The sequence below is a fragment of the Harmonia axyridis genome, chromosome 1, assembly GCF_914767665.1.
Source record: "Harmonia axyridis chromosome 1, icHarAxyr1.1, whole genome shotgun sequence".
NCBI classification, from domain to species: domain Eukaryota; kingdom Metazoa; phylum Arthropoda; class Insecta; order Coleoptera; family Coccinellidae; genus Harmonia; species Harmonia axyridis.
The window spans coordinates 83,680,743-83,702,546 of NC_059501.1; the positions used below are offsets into that span (position 1 = coordinate 83,680,743).

At 35.2% G+C, this 21,804-nt stretch overlaps 1 protein-coding gene across 2 annotated transcripts in view; it reads left to right on the forward strand.

The window, feature by feature from the left end:
• Positions 1-21,804, forward strand: part of LOC123688609 (balbiani ring protein 3-like) — a 64,074-nt gene that overhangs the window by 9,113 nt on the left and 33,157 nt on the right. The window contains exon 1 of one of the 2 annotated variants that reach the window (XM_045627206.1): positions 7,520-7,872. The exons of the other annotated variant lie outside the window; for it this stretch is intronic. The gene's annotated coding sequence lies outside the window, so the exon portion shown is untranslated. Of the gene's footprint in view, positions 1-7,519; positions 7,873-21,804 lie in introns of those variants that run through there. 2 annotated transcript variants of the gene reach the window in all.

Genomic DNA, 21,804 nt, shown 5'->3' on the forward strand with positions numbered 1-21,804 from the left:
TTAACGTATGGAATCAGTGAGATACACTACAAACTGATATTACGTATTGTACAGGGTGGGCAAATAAGCGTGGTAAGCGGCTATATCTCAGGATCCACTCATCGTAGAGACTTGCGGTAAAAATTTTACCACTAAAGTGATAGAGAGAACCAACTGGAAATTATTTTGAAGTGTATACCTCTACCGCTAGGGGGCGTAATAGCTACCATCGAGTAGAAACATGAATTTTACTCGGAAATGTTTCATATGAAGTTGAAGAAGAAATATCATCACTGTAATCCTTGAAAAATTCTCTATCTTTTTGAATTGTCACTTTCGATTTTACGACATCAAATAAGGGTAGGTGAAAGGGAGAAATCTGACTGATTGAAATGCCTGTAACTTCAGTTTGGCTCAACATTTTTGAGCAAATTGGATCTCGTCTGAAAGATAATGTTTTGTTGATTGAGGACAAAATATATTCATGATGAATTTGATTTTGCTGCTTTCTATAGGGGGCGCTAAGTCAGAAGTTCATTGTTTTGTTCATTTTACTCCGAAATTTCGAATTTAATGATAGGATTTTCTTAACAGAAACAGAAATTCCGTCAAATTTGCATGAAAAAACCTACAGGTCGCAAAGCGATAGTTTCAGGCGTTCTGAAGTTATGACCGGAAGAATATATTCTTCAACTGATGCACTGCAAAAAATCAAATTGTGTCTTTAAGTTCTGACAGAAACAGAAATCCTATCAAATTTGCATGAAAAAACCTGCAGGTCGCAAAGCGATAGCTTCAGGCGTTCAGGATAGAAATTCAATTTTCTCATACTTATTGTTTTTGAAGGATTAAAATTGGAGATGAATTAAAAAATCATTTGATGAAACTGATAAACATAAAAAAGCCTTCTCTAAGTTTTCTACGACAAAGAACCTAATAGAAAATATTTCATTAGGAATGCCTACTCATGAATATTTCGTAAAATACCCATAATAATATGTGTTGAAAATTGCAACGAAACCCATCAAAATTAATTCGAATTGAATTTCCGATTATTACATGGTTCGGAGAGTTCTCTAATAGAGTATTCTTTTCAAGGCCATATGCGTGGAAAGTGTTGAAAAGATTGGCGAAACACTCCGTCTGCAGAAATAGAATTCATTAGAGATAGTGATAATTAAATTTTAGTATCTCATTCCTGCGATCGAAATTATTATTAGTGTTATTATAACTGGTGGGTGAAGCAAGTAATTGTTATTCAAATAAAAATTTTGGCCCATTTATTTCGATATTCAATGAATATTATGACCAATAGTAAAGTTTTGTAAATTTTTCCAACTAAAATCAGAAATAAATTGAATGTAAAGGGTGTTTTTTTAGAGCTATAGAACTTTAAATTGCAATAAAACAACAATGGATTATTCGATTGACATGAATTTTATTTATCCGCAAGATAATCTTGTGGCATTACATTTTAAATATGATTTCTGGCATATGACCGCCACGGCTGGCTCGGATGTAGTCCAATCTGGACGTCCAATTTTCGATGACTTTTTCCAACATTTGTGGTCGTATATCGGCAATAACACGGCGAATGTTATCTTCCAAATGGTCAAGGGTTTGTGGCATATCCGCATAGACCAATGACTTTACATAGCTCCACAGAAAGTAGTCTAGCGGTGTTAAATCACAAGATCTTGGAGGCCAATTCACAGGTCCAAAACGTGAAATTAGATGGTCACCAAACGTGTCTTTCAATAAATCGATTGTGGCATGAGCTGTGTAACATGTTGCGCCGTCTTGTTGGAACCACAGCTCCTGAACATCATGGTTGTTCAATTCAGGACTGAAAAAGTTAGTAATCATGGCTCTTTACCGATCACCATTGACTGAAACGTTCTGGCCATCATCGTTTTTGAAGAAGTACGGACCAATGATTCCACCAGCCCATAAAGCGCACCAAACACTCAGTTTTTCTGGATCTAACGGTGTTTCGACATACACTTGAGGATTAGCTCCACTCCAAATGCGGCAGTTTTGTTTGTTGACGTAGCCATTCAACCAGAAGTGCGCTTCATCGCTAAACAAAATAAAATGGACGTAGTGCGCGATACGTATTCCGAACAGAACGATTATTTTTGAAATGAAATTGCACTAGTTGCAAGCATTGTTCAGGCGTGAGTCTATTTAAGATGAATTGCCAAAGCAAACTGAGAATAAATCACTTGACAACTGTTAAATCGGTCGCCATCTTGAACAGTAATGCCAACTTAAAGTTATATACCTCGAAAAAAAACACCCGTTACCTGGAGAGGGTTGCAACCTGCAACACAAACTGCAGGTTCATACAAATTTGAATCCATGCAGGTTCATACAAATTTGAATCCATACATTCGTGTTATAAAACTACCCACTTTCCTTATTCAAATTCTTGATAGGGTTGCAACCCTCTCCAGTGGGTTGCTAGTAGAAACAAGCTTTGTATCCAGATCATGTTCCCCTGTCATCAAAAATCGACCTGTCTGAGTGTTTTCACGAATATTGATTCGTTGTTGATTTATTGAGGATGGACACTTTTAATTTTAAATAAGACACCCTATATGATAAAGTTATTCTATTGATATATGGAAGGTTGATACGATTATTACAGAAATTAATGACAACCCAATGAAATACATGAAATGTTCTAAACTTGCTCAGTGACTTCAACGCCAGGCGAAGCAAAAAACCTACGCATGAAAAATTTGTGCAACCTCAAATCACATTCTCATTTCCATAGATTGAAATTGAGAAATAAGCGTTCTTAATTTTGAAGGATGCGTTAATTGAAGCGAGGAATCTAATTGAACTAGATTTTATGAAGTGGACGAGCTGGATCTGTTTTGAACAGACATTTTAACTTCTCGGATTATGTGAAGAAATCGATCAAGATTTAGACTGTATATGGTACCTACTGCGTGATTTCAATAGACATGTGAAAGTTTAGTAAAGGTTAGATTTTTCCTTTTCAGGTTTAAATTCGAAGGGAGCGTATTGAAATTGACGTATTAGGGTTTTAGTTGATGTTTTAGGAATTATTTTGAAACTAAGATTAAATTTACTTTGATACCGCAATTATATAATTATAAAACCTAACTGGGGCGATTGTCACTATAAAATCAGATAAGGTTGAAAAGAAAATATCCGTTCATCAGGATACTGAAATCATAGAAAATTCAAACAGAATATTACATTATCACATTCAACAAGTACATAGATTGGATTATTTTTGAGTTTAAATTTGATGCAGTAAAATTGACTGCACAAAACTGTAAAACACAAGTTTCAACTTAGTTTTTATGCTCCTTTCAAATGGGCAAATAAGTTCTTGAATTTTCTATATGCAGAGTATTATTTCAAGGCATAGAGTAATAAACGTAGATAGAGGGAGTATACGCAATTTTTACATGTCCCCAACAAGGTTAGTTTACGTTGTCGGATTGTGATATATTTTCAAATCCACAATTTTACTATATCATTATGAATGTATATTATATTGAATGAAATATATTTATTTGAGTGATTCCCGAATAAATATGCAAATTTGAATATTTGGAATTCGATATTTTTCCTTATTGTCGAATTTATAATGAGTAGAATATTTATTATTTTCTGTAACTACCTGCTGAAATCCAAGGTTTGGCAACTTTTGCTCCCCTAGTGTCATCGGTTGTTTCATATAGTTTGGAGCGCTTGAAGTTTGTTTTCTGAGTTTCTGATATATTTAGGTATTTATTTCAATATATTTTGATTCAATTCGAAACGTTGATTCACCATGGGACATAAGAAGTGCGTTCTTTTTGGAGAAACTCGCAAATTGAGTGAAATATCGTATCACTGATATGTTTTCATTTCCGCGCGCTTCATGTCAAATTTGATAATTCATGTTGGGGACAAAATTTGCTTACTGAAAATGACATATGCTCTCTCTATCTATGTTTATTACTCTGGGTTTCAAGGATACGATAGTTTGGTAATTTTTCGTTAATCTGAAACTGTATTCTCAATCTGGTTAATAGGAAATTAATTTGAGCTTTAACTAAGAAACATGTGTGCCACATTTGGGAAAAATATACTGGTTGGTTCGCTTGTTCTGACCCCAAGAAGAAATGGGCAAAATCCATAAAAACCCCTGAATATTGGTAAAAAAGACAGAGCCAATAAATGTGATATATCCAGAACAACTTTAATACCTTCTTTGCCTTTCAAGTATTTTCGTTTCCCAATGAAACATCCTTTACAAACCTTATTTTTAACTTTTTTAGATTTAGTTTTACCTATTGGGGGAAATTACTTTATTCAACTGAAGAACAAAAAATTATGAGATCGTTTAAAAAGCGTTATTTAAGAATCACTCGAACTCAATCGAAAACAATCGATTGAAAATGGTCTTCGAAAGGTGCACTTTGATTATCGTTCTTGATACGCACTTCTCTAAAATTTACATAATCACGATTACAATCCTAATAAAATAATATATTATGTAAGTTTCTGCATAGAAAATCATAGGTAAAACGTTGACATTGTTACTACAACATTCTCTGAATGTATTCATTTCATTACTTCAATATCAAGTTTTTCATTATAAAGCACTTGTGATTTCACAAAGCTTATTGGATATTTTGATATTTTCTGATATCGTTGCTTCAAAGTATTTTCAATCACGTACACAACACAACATTGCATATTTTGGAATAACAGACTTTTTTCGAATACACGTGTTTGGTTTCTCTCTTAACCTCACGTTGATGTCTCCATTCAAACAATGATTTGAATCGATAGAAGATTTCTGCTTTCACTTCGTTATTACGACTTTTGGTTGGCGCACAATTTCCGTAATATTCCTACCATTTTCCTATATTCCGTTGCGTCATTTGCGTTTTTGCACACGTATATAGAAAATTACGTGGAATCATTCTAAATTGCGAACTATCCGGATTTGCAGCATCTAAGTCAGGGACAACAATTGGTAATTGCTAAATATTCTTGAAAATTCAGTTGGCCAACCGTATCGATTACGAATCAACCTAATTGCTATGCATCGCGGAGTAGTCAATCCTCTTTGCGTCTATACGTAAAACTTGAAATATGGTGGTGAAGGTATCTAATCTTGATAATATCAGGTAGGCATAACCAAAAATGTTCCTGTGGTTTTTGATGACAAAATATTGGAATTTATTACGGACCAGTGTTGCACTATAATTCAGCAGAGTAATCAATAACGTTTTGACACATTGATAAGTACCTATGTATCAATTTTTGTATGCGAAATGTGTTGAAATCTATTGATTTGCTATCATAGATTGGTGTCTACACATTTAGTAGTGCCTATTTTTTATACAGGAAAAGTTATTATTGACTTGGATAATCTCTGTTTAAAGTTCAAAACTAGCTGCGTTTTAAAGGTTGCTAAGTATTAAAAACAAGAACATTTCATTTTGAATCTTTTTCGGGCCTATCCATTATATTAAATATTTATGTTTTCTAAAATATGCATATTCAGATTCTTCTGGTATCAGTTATGGTTCAATCCTTACATATTCAGAAAGGTTCAGAAAGAACATAGTCAGACAGTTCCCATAGTGACTTTTGTTTCACAGCGCGATTCCAAATGCAAGCCGGCAAAACCAATTACTTGCTTTTTCAACAAAGAACGAATAAGAACCTCTGTGTAGAATAATTTTTTGGAATTCCTGTCGACCAGAAAATATTCCTCATATATCGAGAGATAATTCTAAATGAACTACAGGTATGAAAAGACCAAACTTTCAATATGAACAAAAAAACGGGGAAGATTATAACATATCCATTGTGGAATATTTATGTAATAAGAAATATGATAGAGTAATAGGATTTAGTTTTCGAAAGAATTGTTTAATTTTTTTTCTCGATCTGTAACAGATTCGACAAAACTACAAATCTAAAAGTTTAGTACTGAACCAAAATATTTTTTCACATTTTTGTAAACTGCTTGTAGTCCACCAAAAACAGTTCTGGAGGAAAGAAGCAGATACTGTTCAAGAAAAATATCACCCTGTAGATTTGCATTCAAAATTAGCATGTGACTTGATGAAAACTTCAAATTGGAATATCTATGCCAAATTTCATGTAAATATCTTGTGAAATGTTCATGCTATGAGAAACAAAAAATGAAAAAAAACAAATTTTAACATCCTGTATCTCGAAAGCTTTCGTGGGACAATCTTCAGAGGATTTGTTTTTCTCAAAATATCCGAATATATAATAATCTCTCATTTCTTTCTTACCTCCAGGAACATATTGTGCAAGATATTTCTGAATTTGAGGAAAAAACTCTAATGACAGTTTCCTCAGATCATTTTAAGAAAAAAGTTCTATAAACATGAGCCCGGAAACGCTTTATTTTCGAGATACAGGGTTTTGAAATTCGATATTTTTCCTTTCTCAAGATATTGAACAGAAATTTGGCAGAGAAATTCCAATTTAAGCTTTTCATCATGTGATATGCTAATTTTGAATGCAAATCCACAGGGTGATATTTTTTCTAAAACAATACATTCTTCTTTCCTACTTTTTTTGTGGACCATTGGTAGTTCAAGAAAATGTAAAAGAAACTTTGGTCCAGCATTACACTTTTTTGTTTCTTGTAGTTTTGTTGATCTACGCCGATTTCGAAAAAAATTTTAAACAATTCTCTAGTAATCCTCAGGAAAATCCAAATTATTATAATATTATTATTATAATTATAAGTTTTGGTACATTTTTTCCCCGATCTGTGTCGAAAGATTTCATGAACTGGTATAATCATCACAAAAAGGAGGACTACAAGAAACATCCTCTATCTCGCAAACACGAGCCCGTATTTATAGGACTTCTTTTAATTAACTAAAAAATCTTTCATTTTCCTTTGTACCCTTTGTACCTCCAATTTAAGAACACCCTGTACAGTTTCGACATCGAAATAATTAGAAAAATACAGTTTTGTATTGTTACTCCAAAACTTGTGCAAAACTGATTTTTTTCTACTGAACCGTCTGAATTTACGAAAAATTTCAATTCAATAACGTTTTTTTCAATAATGATAGCATAAAAAATGTGGAAGTTATGAAAATTTCATGGAAATGTGAATTTTCCAATATTCCGGCTCTTAATTCATTTCGTTCCTCAAAGAATGAGCTATTTTATGCGCCATCAATTTTCTTCTAAGTGCTGTAGCTTCAGAAACCCTATAACCGAATTTGAACCACCCTGTACACAGGCGACTCACTGTATACACCCCCCCCACAATCCAAAGTCTCTAACCCCAAATCCCACCCAAAACCACCCTCCTCCCACCAACCCTAAAAACCCCAGATGCACCCTATCTAAATCCGGACTACCAGCCGGCCATCATCATCGCCCGATGCACCGGCCGAAATCCACCTCCGCCAAAACGGTCGTCGACACCGGGGGGTCACCAGGTACCCCACACCTTCCTCCCCCCCTCCTTCGTGGTCTCGTTTCCGGAGATGATTTCTTCTTCGTGTCAGCTCCCGGATGCAACGCGGAGCGTCACCTGGTTCGCCGGTGACGTCACACGCAGCTCTCACCTGCGTGGATGGGAGCAGAGTTCCTCCTCAGGAAAGTCGGTCACTAATTCAGTGTACCTCTCGATCTCCCTACGGTCGACACAGAGCGAGACGCGCGACCACAGAGCCGCGAATTTGACAGCAGCTATACGTGCTGGTCCTGCAGGTCGGATAGAACTCCGGTTTTCTCGCTTTTTTCGCGTTAATCGTTTGTATTGTTTAAAAAGTTGTTGTAGGAGGTAGATTTGGGTGGTGTTTTATTGTTTGTGTTTAATTTGTTTTGTGTTTTTTTGTTGCGAGGATAAGAGTGAGTATGGTTTTCGTTGTTACGTCCTACTTTTGGAGTTTCACTAGAGTGTTAGACATGTTTGAGGCGGTTGATAATGCGGTCGATGAAGATGGGGAGAGGTTGATTAATATGCATGACTTTGTTATGAGGTTATTATAAGAAAGTATTGTTATTTCCGTGATGGAATCTTATAACTCAATGAGTATTTCGAGTTTTATAATGGGATCAATGTCAATGGGATTGCAGCAAACCGAATATACATTTCAAATTCATGATTCTAACTGCTTTCATAAAATCATAGAAATGAGTGATATACAGGGTGTAAGTTAATAAGGGAGTCAAACTTCAGGGAGTGATTCTACATGGAATAATAATCACAGTTTCATATTCGGAGATACGGGATGTTAAAGTTACTGATTATTCATTTATTGCCCTAAATTTTATGAAAGAAGAGAATGGTACGCCTCTGAGATATTTAAAATTGAAAATCATTTTCGATTTGCTCATTCAATTTGTGATAAAAGATGTCTCATGCCTTCTTTCGTTTGGAATCTCAACTTTAACATTATCTAATAATACTCGTTGATAATTTATTGAGGGAATAAAAAACTACCGCCAAGATGTTTAATTTTTTTGCATTAGAACGGCATCCCATACAAAAAAATGCATGACAATTTTTATATCACTAGCTGAACGAGGAATTCAAAAACCATTATTAGCGTTACCATTCTGTCTAAAAAAAATAGAGATCATTACCCGTATGCACGTCAATGATGATCATAAAATTCTTGAATGCATGTCAATAAATGAACAATAACTACCTATCAAAACCTAAAGAATTTCATTTGAATATCTGGACTGGTTTCAGAGCAATAAATAAATGACCAGTCTTTAAGGAAAATTTTATCGAATTATTTGCGAACCAAAATAATATAGCACACTGTCATTATTTTTTTATGTATTCACCAACACCCTGTATAAAAAAATAGTTTTACCTAAGGTAAATGTGTCCGTTCAAAATTTTATGTTGATGTTATTGATCAAGTTGAACTCTTCGTTGGAATCAGAATTGAATTTAAATAGAAATGATCTCATCTTGGCAATAACAAATAATAAAAGTGCAAAGAAACCCATAATAACTCTTTCGGAAACATCAATTAAGATGCACATTATGAAATAAACACAGCCTGCAATCTTGAGAGGATTGATGGATACTTAAAACAATAAATATTTTTGCTAAATAATTTTTTTCTTCCGGATACATTCATATGAATACAATTCAAATATGTTGTTCACTCAATCGTATGGAATTTTTATAGTTTCCTTTGAAGAATCATAAAGAATTGTATTCATATAATGGTTTCTTATTTCCTCTTTCTCACATAAAATCTCAAGTTTTTCGAAAAAAAACAATAATGATGTATATACTTAAATATACAGGATGTTTTTCAAGTAAGTTCATCGATCTTGTGGGGATTTTTCCATTGTTTTCTAGAGGAAAACTGAGAGATCTTTCATCGGCATAATTGATCAGAATATAAATGAATAACTCCTGAGTTTAAGACCAATAACATATTGATTTATTAATCGAAGATATAGTCAGTTTTAATATATGTACGTCATTGCTAAACTTAATGATGATGTTTGTATTTAAACCTATGCACCTCTATTAGCTATCGAAATATTTTTGCATATTTCGTATTTATTTATTTTGAATAATATAGAGGAAGGTCGCCTAATTTTGGATAGCTTTTTTTATTCAACTTCTTTTGTGTGAAAAAAAGATATTTTATTATTTTTTTTGTGCCTAATATATGTTATCAACTCAATTAAAACAGTATACGCTCACAAAAATATTTATTTTAACTCAAAAGAACATAATAAATGGACCAAAGTAAAATATAGCACTTTTTCAAATAAAAAAAAAGGGTTCCCAAAATTGGATACCCTATCCAAAATTGGGAACCTATTTTTCCGAGCAAAAATCACACACATAAGCGTTCGTTTTCTCACTACCAGCACAGTCTTCATGTGCCCATCGGAAACAAACTGAACACTGTATCCAGCCTTTTCCATGTTGGTCTGCTGAAAAGTTTCCAGTGCAGAAAATACACTTCTGAGTCATCGTCATAAACAAGATTTTGTGAGGAGTTACTTTCTTCTTCAACCTTTTGACTCTTCTTTATCTTTTTAGTTTCACCAATCGTCTTGTTTTTAGTTTTTCCAGAGGATTATAGTTTCGGCGACTCTCCTTCTTTTCTACTGTCTTTCTATAAGAAAATCCTAATTTTGGATATCCAATTTTAGGAAGCCTCTCCTATCCAAAATTAGGCAACCACTGGACTCTAGGTTAGGTGATTAAAATCAAAATATCCATAAGAGTAATTCTTATTTCAAATACACAGGCTTATTCTACCACTATTCTTATACATCCTCGTAAACTTACACTATCCTACGCTAAGTACTTACCTTTTTATAACTGTTTATACGAGGTGAAACAAAAAACTCGTTGTTACAAATAAACACATAATATTATTGTGCCACCTAGTATTGAATAGTAGTAGTATGTGGTTCACACGGGATCATTTTATGTTAGGGGTGCTTCGTTCTGTGTATTCAATCAAAAGAAATTGTAAACGGATATTGAGATAATGCAGTATCCAAAATTAGGCAACTATCCAAAATAAGGCGACTTTCCTCAGTGTGTTATACCTACTCTGGCACATCCTGTATAACGTACAAGTCTATAGGGGGACCATAAGAAATACAACATCAAAAAGCCCATACATCAATGAGGTCAATGGACCTTTCAGACTGCAACGATTAGTTCAGTTGTTGAAATATCAACAATACTCAGAGTTTTCAAACATCTGCAACCAACTGGGTTCAAAAACATGAATATCTGAGATCAGAGAAGATTACACTCCAGTTCTATATATGTCTAACAATGTGAAATGTTCTGTTTATATTTACCTAAACCAAGCACGATTATGTTAGTTCATTTACCTCCAACCACAGAGAATAAATTGAATATGTTCTTTCCTTGAAGTTGGATGCGGTTTATGCCATTGTTTTTCCGATGTTGATTGCTATATTTTTGTCGAAATGAGGTATTGTGGGATTTTTTCTACTTGAAATTCTACTTGAATTCAAATAGGCACGTATTACCAAAAACTGCAAATTATGTTCGAATGACTACGAAACTTTTCATTCTAATATTGATTCCGACTCATTATTTTATATCATTTTTTTATACGATGCAGGTTGATTTTTTGGACATAGATTTCTAGTATTTAATTTTTTGTATTTGGCATTAGTATATTAGAACGGTATATCAGTTAGCCTTGGTCTAAAACTCGCTGAGAACGAATATGTTACATTTTCAATTGGGTCCGTCCGGCCGTAAACAGGTTAACTCTTGAACAGGAAAATCTAAAGATAGGTTTGGATATCAAGCGTTAGGAAGACTGTCAAAAAAATAATTCTTTTATTTCAGTCACGGTTGGGAATTTGTGTGCCAATATAAACTAATTTAAATATGGCAAATATCAGTGACCTCATGTATAAGCGAAACAATTCCAATTCAAATAAAAAATTTCATTTTAATCGCGCAATGAGAAGTATAGACAATTTAAGCAGAATATCGGAAAAATATCTCCTCAATATCCAATGAGCTTTTTTGCTCACTCGCTCGACTTGTAAAACTTGCCTTAGGCTGACTCCACCAATTTGTCTCGAATGTGTGCAAAGTGTGCAGTTGTCTTTTAATTTTGTTGCTTAAAATACTAATTTGAATATTGAAAGGATCTCTCGCAGTTCAAACCGTGCACAATGATTCAGCGAGATGATAAACCTATTGAATAAAGGGTCCTATATTACCTATGGAAATGCAGTAAATACTCAATCGTCAATTTCACCATTGCATATTGAATCAATTCGAGTGTTTCAATTTCAATTGTATGAAAGTTTACAAGCTATTCATAATCGTATAAAAAATATAGTGAGCATCACTCGCGAAAACCACAATTTTGTGGGGTTAAACTTAAAAACACATGGGAAATGTTAGATTTTTCGTACTGAATAGGTTTACATTTCAAGCATCATTTCTGTAACATTTTGATATCACATAATCAGTGTTTGATTATGTAGCTAAACTTGTGTTTTAATTTTTTTCATCTCATTATTATACTCCATGTTTATTTTTTTAAATCAATTAATCTTTTTTTTAACGCCTTCGCCATTTTGTAACATTTCAAATTAATTTTTTTTTCGGAAATCAGATTAATTTTGAGCGTTCGTTCACCGGACAGATCGCTCTATAATTTCGTCATAATGTCTGTAGTTTTCGAATTTTGAGTCGTGAAGTATAAAACCGATGCAGTTAACATTTTAGTGCTCTAATATTAGGTGTAGTAAAAAATCCATTATTTTTCCAATAGATGGCCGTAGTTCTCTGTATAAAATTTCGTACTACAAAAACTTTTCTGATAGTTTTGTGATTAGTAGACTGAGTTTAGTTTGAGCTCACGTTAAAGGTGGACAATAGCAAAGGAAAAATACGCTATATTTTACAGATTTTCTTTGATGAAGGCGAAAATGCTAGCCAGGTGGCTGAAAATGTAAATAGTATTTATGGTTCTGATACTGCACTAGTCAATTATGTGCAATTTTGGTTTCTTCGATTCCGTTCCGGTAATTTCGATGTCATAATGATATTACCTTCAAAAGTGGCAATGAGTTATTGAACAAAAAGGCGCAGATTTGTCCTAAATCGGATCATATCAACTATAGTAATTAAAGCCTTGTTTTTCATGCAAAAATAATGGATTTATTTTTACTACACCTTATAAAATGACAATTTCGAGATCCATGCAAAATCTCAAACTGATCACATCGTAGAAAATTGAAGAAGATTATTGGAAAAGAGATTCCCAGTATTGTCATGATTACAGATCTGATAGTATCGAAATTAGGCGTGTATACATAGAATAACAATTCTCATCAGTGCTTGATGAATTGAATAATTTTCAAAACTCTCCACCTGACAATGTTGACTGTACCTCTAATATCAAACCGTTTATCGATTAACATTAATTCGAAGTTACTTTCAATCCCTTTCGATAAATTATTATACTCCCAATTATCATAAAACATAAAGCATAACAAATTACATCAATCACGGTCACCGTCATAACAAATCACGACCAATTTGACGTAAATCACTTCTAACAAATCACCGTTACAAATTACGCACCTAAATCGAGAACAAACGGCTCCAAAATTTTTGGAAAAAGCCGATACAAGCGATTCGATTATCGTTCGATCTAATACGGTGAAAAAACGGTCATTTTTTCAAGGTCGATCCGGTTATTTTTAGTAGATCGGCATTCGAAAATGCTAATTAATCTGCAATTAGCCACTTAGAGACGTGAAAATGTAAGCTGAATCGTCCTCAACCTAAATCCGGTTCGGAGGAGGTATGTAGGTAGTCTTTTTTCGGCCAGTGTATATATAAAATGAAAGTTTGTTGTCGGATGAGGATGAGAGAGAGGAAGATTGGTGAATCGTATGAGTCACGGGTTTCACTGAATCGGAACTGTTATTGTGTTTTTTTTTCTCTCGTTGTTGGTCAGTCGGACGGTCTGGTTTCATATCTACCGTTTGGGTAAACTCTGGTTATTTGGAACTAGCACACGCTGCGGATCTACCTAGCCAACAGATATACGTGGCCCATATATCTAGCTCTATCAAATGATATTGAAAACGAAGCTTTGATCAAGCTTTTTGACAGAAAAATTCTTTGAAAAAGTAGGAAAAACTAATAACTTTTCATAGAAAACATATGAAGGGTGTTTTTTTAGAGCTATAGAACTTTAAATTGCAATAAAACAACGATGGATTATTCGATTGACATGAATTTTATTTATCCGCAAGATAATCTTGTGGCATTATATTTTAAATATGATTTCTGGCATATGACCGCCACGGCTGGCTCGGATGTAGTCCAATCTGGACGTCCAATTTTCGATGACTTTTTCCAACATTTGTGGCCGTATATCGGCAATAACACGGCGAATGTTGTCTGCCAAATGGTTCGTGTCTTATCCGCAAAGACCAATGACTTTACATAGCCCCACAGAAAGTAGTCTAGTGGTGTTAAATCACAAGATCTTGGAGGCCAATTCACAGGTCAAAACGTGAAATTAGGCGGTCACCAAACGTGTCTTTCAATAAATCGATTGTGGCACGAGCTGTAAGACATGTTGCGCCGTCTTGTTGGAACCAGAGCTCCTGGACATCATGGTTGTTGAATTCAGGAATGAAAAAGTTAGTAATCATTAGTCTATACCGATCACCATTGACTGTAACGTTCTGGCCATCATCGTTTTTGAAGAAGTACGGACCAATGATTCCACCAGCCCATAAAGCGCACCAAACAGTCAGTTTTTCTGAATGTAACGGTGCTTCGACATACACTTGAGGATTAGCTTCACTCCAAATGCGGCAGTTTTGTTTGTTGACGTAGCCATTCAACCAGAAGTGCGCTTCCAGCTAATGGACGTAGTGCGCGATACGTATTCCGCACAGAATCATTATTTTCTAAATAAAATTGCACTATTTGCAAGCGTTGTTTAGACGTGAGTCTATTCATGATAAATTGCCAAACCAAACTGTGAATAAACCACTTGACAGCTGTTAAATCGGTCGCTATCTTGAACAGTAATGCCTACTTAAAGTTATATACCTCGAAAAAAACACCCTATATATCAATAGGAAAATCAACCTTCATGTCTTCATAATCTTCATATCCATCAAAAATAATATACAGGGTGGGTCAAGAATTTGTACCGAGCTTTCTGGGGGTGGAAAATTAAGTGAAGTTTGTTGAATAACACCCTTCATAACAATATCAGTAATGTAGAAGTGTAATAAAAAAATGTATTTACTCAAAAGAATGCTCTAGGAAAAGGAATTTGACTCTAACGAAGATGTGATTGTCTAGGATGAAGCCTATTTTTCGACAGCAAAGACGAATCTTTTTACAGAAAAGGTACTAAAAAGTTAGATTTTAAAGATGATTCATTAATATTGACGAATAAGGTCAGTTTTTGAAGAAACATATGTTTTTACTGATTATAGGCCTAGTACTTATTGAGTGAAAGAATTATTCATACAAAAAACCTCTAAAATAAAATTTGCAGCTCAGCATTTAATCCTAAAATAAACCTCAAAAAAGCATCGCTAGACATCAGTCAGAAATCATTCCAGAAATAGACATAAAAAAAACTTTCAAAAGAGATACGAAAAACACCTGGTGTAATACGGAGTTAACCAAACGAAAATCATGTTCGACTTCAGTAAACATACACTACTATACATAAAATAGTACCGTCATCACATAAATCAACTCAAATATACAATTAGCACTAACAATGTGGAAGTTTCTCGACGAAAATAGAAAGCAAGCCTCAGACAAACATCTAGATGCATCCAAAGATCTCCCAGATCTGTTTCAGACAAACGCCTCTTGCATAACAAATGCACTGTCACCTCCGAAAGTGATCTGTGGCTTCGGGAATACCGTGAATCCACGGTAATAATACCAACACAATAAATAGAGGAGAAATTATCTCTGAACGTTTCAAAGTCAACCCTGGTTAGTTCAGGCGTGAAACTTCCTTATTAGTTTGGCTTCGATTTACGACTCACTCAAACTACCGTAACATTCAAATGAGAATCAATATAAAGCGGAGGCTGTTCTTGCTGAAATAGGAAGAGACATAGGGCACTATTTCCGGAAGATAATCTCGAGATGGATGGCGGGTCAATGGTCTGCTTTGAATACGCTCTATTAGTGTGACGTCACACACCGCCATTTTTGGTTCTCCTGTCAGTGTTCGGAATCCAAACAAATAGATTGTCATTCAAATTAGTACGGTGTCGTTGAAGGAATAAGCTTATTTTCATAAATAAGAATATTTGAGGAACGATTTCAGTATTAATTGATAGACAGAAGGAATGAGGTTAATACCAGTAAGTTTGAATCCTGTATCATTCCCCATATTTTCTAAAAAAACCGTGTTTATTAGTTGAACTTCAAGTTCGAACTTACTGGCATTAATCTCGTGCTTTCTGTCTATCAATTAATAGTAAAATCGTTCCTTAAATAACCTTATTTATCAAAATAAGCCAATTTCTTCAACGACAACGTACTAATTTGAATGACAATTTGTTTGTTTGGATTCCGAACACTGACAGGAGAACTGAAATAGCGGTGTGTGACGTCATCACTAATAGAGCGTATTGGGAAGTGGTGCTCTACAGGCCATTGATGGAAACAAGTGTTAGTCCGAGGAAGCAACGTCTGGAGAATACGGCGAGTGGGATAGGACTTCTCATTTCAACGTTTTCAAGTATGTCTTGACCACTTTCCCAAAATGCGGTCGAGCATTGTCATGCTGTAAAATAACTTTAGCATGTCTATCGTTCTATTGCGGCCGATTGTCAATGCTTGGCTCAGACTCATCAATTACGTTCTATAACGATCGCCTGTGATTGTTTCAGTCGGTTTTAACAACTCATAATACACTACGCTGGCTGGTCCCGCCAAATACTGAGCATGACCTTGGAACGGTGTATATTCGATTCGGTCATCGACGTGGAAGCATGGCCGGGATATACCCATGATTTTCTGCGTTTGGGGTTATCGTAATGAACCCATTTTTTGTCTCCACTTACAATACGATGCAAAAACCCCTTCCGTCTTTACCTTGCAAGCAGCTGTTCACCAGCAAACAAACGCCGTTCAACATATCTCGGCTTCAACTCGTACGGCACCCAATTTACTTGTTTCAGAATCATTCCCATGACTTTCAGGCATTTTGAAATGGCTTGTTGCATCACTTCTAATGTTCCTGCCAATTCTTATTGCGTTTGACACGATTCTTGAACAAGTAATGCCTTCAATTCTGCATCTTCGAAAACCTTCCCTCTTCCACTGCCATGCTAATCTTCGAAGTCAAAATCACCGTTCATGAAGCGTTGGAATAACTCTCGGCACGTTCTTTCACCAATAGTGGCCTTACCATAGGTATTTGAGAGCATTCGATAAGCCTCAGCCGCAGATTTCTGCATATTGAAGCAAAAAATTAAAACCTCCTGCAAATGACGAGAATTTGGCTCCGTTTCCTGAAGAAATCATGTTGAAAAGATCACGTAATTCATTTTTTTATGGCAAGTCGCTTTTCAGGTAGAGTAAGTAATTGTATAAAAAAATACAAGAATATGAATCACCAAAAAACTCTTGTCATTGTTTCATATTTCATCTTACCATAATTAATATACTTACAATGACAGAAAGAGGTACCATACTCTCAGCTGATACTTTCTTAAGAGTATCCATTTCCTACATTTACGAAATTGGGTAACTAATCCAAGAAGAGAACAATAATATCATTCTCACTTAATTCGTCTTTTTGTGTCTGAGGTTCCGTATCCGTGTAAACCGAGCTTTACGTTTCTTAGGATTCTGGGTCAAAGATCGCGTGCTTCGTGGACTGTGAAACGTTCCCAAACCGCTAGTCATCATCTGGTCCTTCTGATGAGGATAGCTGTTTTATAATCAGGCGAGAATCAACCAGTTGACTCTGTTTTATGGAAGTAAACATCCGGTATAATGGTACCGCAATGTGGAAGCGTGAAAAAGGGGCATAATTAACAATTGGAATGGCTTTATACTGTATAAAGTAGGTATTTAATATTTCTGCATCCATTGTTTATAGAATAATTTAAGTTTTTAATGAAAAATTGAAAAAAGCAACAATGTGAAGCTAGGATCATTTTGATGCATTTTAAAAAGCTAACGTGGTGTTACTGATGATCGACTGTCTTTAGATCTTGCGTAAACTGAACTTTAAAGGCTAATTCTTTATGCAATATACGTTGTAATGTCGTTCTGGAATGACGAATTCCTAAGATACACGAGGAATCGATAAACCTGAGTTTTCGTCAACACTACAGGCTACATCAGTAATATACTCACTTGTTCTTGAGCAACTCACACAGTTTCGATTGTTCACATCACTAACTTCAATTTTTATTTTTTTTTCAATATGGTGCTTCAGAATTCTTTAATATGTTGTTATAACGAGTTATTTTTCGAGGTATATAATTTTAAGTTGGCATTACTGTTAAAGATGGCGACCGATTCATCAGCTGTCAAGTGATTTATTCTCCGTTTGGTTTGGCAATTCATCATAAATAGACTCACGCCTGAACAACGCTTGCAAAAAGTGCAATTTTCTTCGAAAATAATGGTTCTGTGCGGAATACGTAACGCGCACTACGTCCATTTCATTTTGTTTAGCGTTGAAGCGCACTTCTGGTTGAATGGCTACGTCAACAAACAAAACTACCGCATTTGGAGTGAAGCTAATCCTCAAGTGTATGTCGAAACACCGTTACATCCAGAAAAACTGACTGTTTGGTGCGCTTTATGGGCTGATGGAATCATTGGTCCGTACTTCTTCAAAAACGATGATGGCCAGAACGTTACAGTCAATGGTGATCGGTATGGAGCCATGATTACTAACTTTTTCATTCCTGAATTGTACAACCATGATGTCCAGGAGCTGTAGTTCCAACAAGACGGCGCAACATGTCACATAGCTCGTGCCACAATCGATTTATTGAAATACACGTTTGGTGACCGCCTAATTTCACGTTTTGGACCTGTGAATTGGCCTCCAAGATCTTGTGATTTAACACCGCTACACTACTTTCTGTGGGGCTATGTAAAGTCATTGGTCTATACGGATAAGCCACAAACCCTTGACCATTTGGAAGACAACATTCGCCGTGTTATTGCCGATATACGACCGCAAATGTTGGAAAAAGTAATCGAGCCAGCCGTGTCGTTCATATGCCAGAAATCATATTTAAAATGTAATGCCACAAGATTATCTTGCGGATAAATAAAATTCATGTCAATCGAATAGTCCATCGTTGTTTTATTGCAATTTAAAGTTCTATAGCTCTAAAAAAAACACCCTTTACAAACCTGAGTTTCTCAACACGGGCTACGTCGGTAATATTCTCAGTTGAGACACGCACACGGTTTCGATTATTCACATCACTTACTTCCCCAACAGCTCAAATTTTTCAACCAGTTTCACTATTACCAGGCGAGAAGGTACTTCACCGTCTACTTGAATTTGGGAGAGCTTTGGATCAGTTCTTGAATTTGAACATGAATTCGATCGGGACTCATTTTTGAGACCAATCCCGAATCAAAATCCGAAAATTACAGACATTGTGACGAAATGTTAGAGCAATTTATAGAAACAAAAAGCGCTTAAAAATCACCATTCAGACACCACATTTTGTCAAATAAGTAACATTTGGAGACGCTGGGATCTTTCTCAATCAAATAAATACAATCATTCGGAATTTTTCTTCACGATCAGCCCCCGTACAACACCAAATTTTACAATACCCATTGTGTTTCTGATTATAGAAACAGATCCACCCAATATATCTGGATTTATTCAAATCACGCCCGGTTCTCATGCCATTTTCGAATATATTCTGCAAACAATTGGGCAACGCAATAATCCAAACCGATGTTTCATATTGTGAAAGATATTTTGAAAATCGGATGACGATGATGTAAAATATATTGTTATATAATGACTTCATGGGTGAATGACTGAGTGGGTGACAAGTATCATAAATAGTTGAACCCATTTCTGAAAGGAACTGGTAAGAATTAACTTTTACCTAGACGTAAAGTAAAATGAAATAATTTCACACGAAGATTCATTATGGTCGCTTTGATTGCATTTATTTCTGGATTTGTATAGCTCTCCTATCAAATTTACTTGATAAAAGTTCATAGTACAAGTTTTCTGATATAAGTACCAACAAAAGTGAACCATGAAGCCTGCGTATCATTGAAACTGCTTCCTTATATAATTGTAGATTGTAGATTAAAGGGCAGTTTGAATGCACCGTGAACTTAAGGTCTATTGTGCCTCCAACAAAGCTCACCAAGTCTAATGTTCTCCAATATCAGGAATAGCTTCGAGGAGATTTCTTCCTCACTTCTAAAGGGTATTTTTTTTAGAGCTATAGAACTTTGAATTGCAATAAAACAATGATTATTCGATTGACATGAATTTTATTTATCCGCAAGATAATCTTGTGGCATTACATTTTGAATATGATTTCTGGCATATGACCGCCACGGCTGGCTCGGATGTAGTCCAATCTGGACGTCCAATTTTCGATGACTTTTTCCAACATTTGTGGCCGTATATCGGCAATAACACGGCGAATGTTGTCTTCCAAATAGTCAAGGGTTTGTGGCTTATACACATAAACCAATGACTTTACATAGCCCCACAGAAAGTAGTCTAGCGGTGTTAAATCACAAGATCTTGGAGGCCAATCTTGAACAGTAATGCCAACTTAAAGTTATATACCTCGAAAAAAAAAACACCCGTATGTATTCTAGTTAAAAGTACCAACAAAAGTGAACCATGAAGCATGCGTATCGTTGAAACTTCTTGAATGGTACTTATATCATTGTAGTTTGTAGTTGTAGTCTCAAAGCTCGCCCTCAAGTTCCAGAGTTCTAATGGACCCACTGGAGTCCAAATGTTGTAGACAAGAGAATTGTGGAAATGGGGAAGAAATTTCCTCGGAGCTATCCTGGATACTGATCTAGGAACATTTTGCGTTGGCCAATGATGGCGATGCATTCCGTCACCAAATGATCCAGAGTTTCTTCTTCCTCCCCGCAAAATCTGCACTCATCGTTTTCTGTTATACGAGTACTCATTCTCATAAGGTTCTTACTGAGGAGACCCTGCCTGTAAGAAGTCCAGTGAGGTAATGTAGCATATTCTTGCTGAGATCCAGATACTTCTTAGATCTGGCAGTATCAGTCTTGAATAAAATTGTTGAAATGATCCAACCCAAGAAGATTCTGCAACAGTGTTTCTTTTTCTGTTTTTTTCCTTCTCCTGCAACTCTTTCTTGTAGATACATTTACCTATACCACAGCAAGTTTCAGGGCTCATGAAAGGAGTTTATGTTCCTTTTCTGGTAAGTGGCAAGGGTTCTTAATTTTTTTTTCTTGAGTTACCGGAAAACCAGACTAAAAAGACTCTGTTATTCTAACCTATTTTGTTCAGTTTTCTTCGGCACTTTAATATCAACTTAGAATTGCTTTGATTGCAGGCTGACTGTCAGAATTCATCGCTATATTACATTTCTGACAGTTTCTTAAGATGTTCATTGTCACATTTCTTTCGATTGCCCGAAAGACACTTGGAAAGCGGCCTAAATACTCAATATCATACGCTAATACACAATTAGGAATGGTCTCAAAGTTAAAAATGGCGAATTCGTCCTCAAATTCTGCTAATTTTCTGCTTGTGTCTATAAAATTTGAATTTCAAGCTTCACGCAAATCTCCTATACGGTTTATAAACTCTCAAAAGAATATACATGTAGTACTGTATGAGATCATACAACATATCTCCCTCTTAAAATTGCAAATTTTCACATCATGATGCATAAAATTGCAATACTCTCTTGTCACAATCACCATAAAGTCCATAAACATAAAGATGTTTCGAAAGGTTAGGTACAAGAAGGACAATCACGTTACATCGTAAGTAACCTATGAGGTTTGTCGAGAGAATGGAGATGTGATTTTTGAACAAGCAAGAATAAAAGATTGAGCAACGCTTCACAAGGATATCCATTTTTAACACTATTATCTGCGAGGGAGTGTTGTTCGTGCAAATTCCAATGATGATACATTGTTGTGAATTATTCGATTCGATGTTTTTATGGATTGAGATCATTTCAGAAAGTACCTACAAGATGAGAGACATCAGACTGGGAGCTTGTTCTGATATACTAACTGACAAAGAAACTTCA